Genomic DNA, 3,726 nt, shown 5'->3' with positions numbered 1-3,726 from the left:
CTCCATCAGGCCACTTCCTGTGTAACTCCTTTCCTTCCTTCCTTCCTTCTTTCCTTCCTTTTTCCTTCCTTCCTTCCCCTTCCTTCCTTCCTTCCTTCCTTCCTTCCTTCCTTCCTTCCTTCCTTCCTTCCTTCCTTCCTTCCTTTTTCTCTCTCTCCCTCCTCCCTCTCTCCTCCTCCTTCCTTCCTTCCTTCCTTCTTCCTTCCTTCCTTCCTCCTTCTCCTTCCTTCCTTCCTTCCTTCTTCTTTCTTTCTTTCTTTCTTTCTTCTTTCTTTCTTTCTTCTTTCTTTCTTTCTTTCTTCTTTCTTTCACATTTTATTTCTTTTTTTTCTCTGTCACCCAGGCTGGAGTGTAGTGGTGGGATCATGGCTCACTGCAGCCTTGACCTCCCACTCTCAAGCTATCTTCACACCTCAACTTTCCAAAGGGCCAAGATTACAGACGTGAGTCACTACACCTGGCCTAAGTCTCATTTTGAACTGCTTTCTTCCCCTTGGTCCTAGGTTACCAAGTTCTTTTAATTTTAATACTCAAATATCTGTCAACTACTTTTATCATTTATTTCCAATTTCTCTCCTTCCTTCCCTTTCTTCCTTTCTTTCTCCTTTTTTTTTCTCCTAATCTATCTCCCTATTCTTTTTTCTCTTTTCCTCCCTTTTCTCTTTTTGTCTTTTTTTATAATATAATTAGTGTCTCTAACTTCATTCCCTGGTCAATCAAATCCTCCACACATCTGGTTGATAATCTTTGTAAAACAAAGATTTGATTTTGCCATTTTCTTCTATAAACATTTATAATTTCCCCATTGCCTAAGAGTAATATCCGAATTCCTTTGAAAGTTTAGTGGTCTTCGATTTTCAAGGTCTCCTTTTGACCATTTCCCAAATATTCTTCTCTTTATCCAACTAATTATTTAGCCACTATATTCATATATATGTTAGTTACCTAAAAATAACATGTTCTTTCATGCCTCTGTGTGTTTGTCCATTTAATTCCTCTTGGATGGCCTTTTTACCACATTATGTTCCCAAATACATTCTCAAGATAGAACTTAGACATAAGTTCTCTGAACTTCCATGAATTATTCTTTTCATTGTACTTGTACACTCTTAATTCATACTAGTGTTATATTTCTTAGCTTTTTATGTTGTACTTACTTATCCTTTCCATTTGACTAATAAAGAACATAAATATAAATAAATAATATTTCTATTTATATATTCCTAACTTAAACATTCGTTGAAGATGTAAATGGATATTACAAGGAGAGAAATATCACAATTTTTGGATGGGCCTAAATATTAAAAGTTTTATTTTTCATCCTTAATTTCCCTTTTTCAATTTATTTGTAAAATAACATTTAACATTCATACCTAGAAAACAGAACTATATCTAAACTTTTTCATATTCATTATTCAGAAACTCTGCAGTGAATATGAAAATCAGGCGAGGAATGGAATGCTTTTCTGTACCAGAGAAAACGACCCTATTCGTGGTCCAGATGGGAAAATGCATGGCAACTTGTGTTCCATGTGTCAAGCCTACTTGTGAGTATAGATTTTTTAGAATGTCAAAGAAAGAAAGGATCTGGCGGGTAATTTAATAGAAACAGCTTGTTTTGTAGATGGGGAAACCGTGTGGCTCAAGACGGGAAGTGAGTTGAATACGTTACATGGAAAAGATCAGTAATAGAGCTGGGAGTAAGTACCTAAAGTTGTTGGTTGTAAGAAGCCTTGTTCCTCTGGCACTCCCTCTTTTAGCACTGAAATGTCCTGACAAACATGAACTTGTACAAATATTAGTTGCTCCCTCACTCCTGAAACTTCACATGTTAGCCAGCCTGTTTTAGCAATTTATAGGTATCTCATCTTCCATGGGAGTTAAGAGTCCAAAGCTTGAGCTTAATGTAGAAATGGAATAAAGTCAAATGTCCCATGAAACAACACAAAACTCCTATAAAATTACAGTGGGTATTATTTTATGTAATGTAACATTTCTCAATAAGTTAGAATGGACAGTTTTCTTTCAAAATTTAAGAAAGTTCTCACTTTTTTTGGCTGAGCTCAAATTAAGTATTTAACTTATATTTAGAATCTATGGCTTTTTATGTTTTGATTGACAACTACACATGGTTGTAATATCATCAGTTAACTGCACATACTGTGCAATTCCATTGTACAAAGCAAATTTAAACTTATTTGTTTTATCAGTATATGGAAATTATTATGTGTTTTTTTTTTTCACATCTTGTCCTTTAGATGAAGCAGCTATAAGTAAGCAAAATATTTAAGTTTAAAGCAAAGCTAGGGTACACATGGTGTGGTAGATAGACCATGGTCTGGAGGGAGGAGACCTTGGTTGTAGTCATATCCTGAGATGTAGCCAAGGCCCCCTCTACCTCTCATCTTCTCTGGTTAACAAGGGGATGAGTAGATGTGCTTTGTTAAGGCCACTTTCAGCCTTCAGGTTATGTCACCATGATTTGGGATCCTTTTCTTACTATAGGCAAGAAAGCTAATTTACAGAAAGCAAGTTTCTCAGATCCACTATTGTTGTCTTTCTTTCAACATTAAAAAGACATTTTGAAGAAATCAGAACACCATACTATCCTGGAGGATATTTTGTTGCTTCTCATTGATACATAGTGATAAAGGGACAAAATTGCTCCAGTCTAAGGAGGAAGAACAGTTAACAGTGCAAGGATGTGGAGAAATCATGGCATGTTTGTTTCTAATGGATCTGCTTCTTTTTCCTCTTATTCAGCCAAGCAGAAAATGAAGAAAAGAAAAAGGCTGAAGCACAAGCTAGAAATAAAAGAGAATCTGGAAAAGCAACCTCATATGCAGTGAGTGGAATCCATCCGAAAAATCCTTCTTGGTGCTATAATTTGACCAAATTTTAAGAGCCTAAAGGGTGAGATTTTGTCCTGCAGAAATCCCCAGAATGTCTTAACTCTTCAATCTGGGGATGGTATGGAGATAATTTATATGGGAAGATTGATCTATTCTTGCTGATTCAAAACTAACTCTGCAAAAAAAAAAAAAAAAAAAAAAAAAAAAAACCAAAAAAACAACAAAAAAAAACCCAATTGTTTAAAAGCTGAAAAACTGAGCTCTACTTCTAGTTTTATCACTTACAGACTGTTAGCTTTTGCCAACTACTTTCCAGAGAAATTCTACATGTATGCTTTCTACATATGAGTTTCTGATATTTCACGTCTAATTTGAGATAAAAATACCTTGATTATTCCCCAAAGCATGATTTTCATCCCTGAAATATTACAATATTAGTTTCCAAAGCCTTGGCTCAGTCATCATCCCCAGTGGTTTTGATGATAAAAGTCTCCTAACTTTCCCTCTGGATTCTATCCTTTCCCTTGTCCAACCAGTGTCCCTAACATAGTTTGAGCAATGTTTCAAAATGTAAATAAGATCATATTGCTTTACTTAAAACCCACAAGCAGCTCATCATCAAATACAGGATATGCTTTAATCCCATTCTCTCTCCTCTTGTTTGTACCCTTAACTCCATTCAGAAAATCATGCTCTGCTATGTGCCATGTCTTTTCCTACCTGTGTTTTTCAGCTAATTTTATTTTCATAAACCTGTGTGCATATTTCCCAATTCATTTTTTCCGCTCAGTCAAATCCTATTTACACTTCCACAGTCTCACCTAAGTTGTTCTTGCTCCCTGACATCTTCCCTGGTTTTCACAGTCAGATTTCA

General features: G+C 35.5%; 1 long non-coding RNA gene across 1 annotated transcript; it reads left to right on the top strand.

Moving 5' to 3' along the window:
* Positions 1 to 1,413: 1,413 nt before the first annotated feature.
* On the top strand, positions 1,414 to 3,061 carry LOC115896140. Its single transcript, XR_004056091.1, has 2 exons — positions 1,414 to 1,547; positions 2,764 to 3,061. It is a non-coding gene; the product is annotated as an uncharacterized LOC115896140 (long non-coding RNA).
* The last annotated feature ends 665 nt before the right edge of the window (positions 3,062 to 3,726 follow it).

This window comes from Rhinopithecus roxellana, unplaced genomic scaffold (assembly GCF_007565055.1).
Source record: "Rhinopithecus roxellana isolate Shanxi Qingling unplaced genomic scaffold, ASM756505v1 contig5394, whole genome shotgun sequence".
NCBI lineage: Eukaryota > Metazoa > Chordata > Mammalia > Primates > Cercopithecidae > Rhinopithecus > Rhinopithecus roxellana.
Note: the sequence above shows the minus strand (reverse complement) of the source record. Positions and strands in the feature narration are given on the sequence as shown.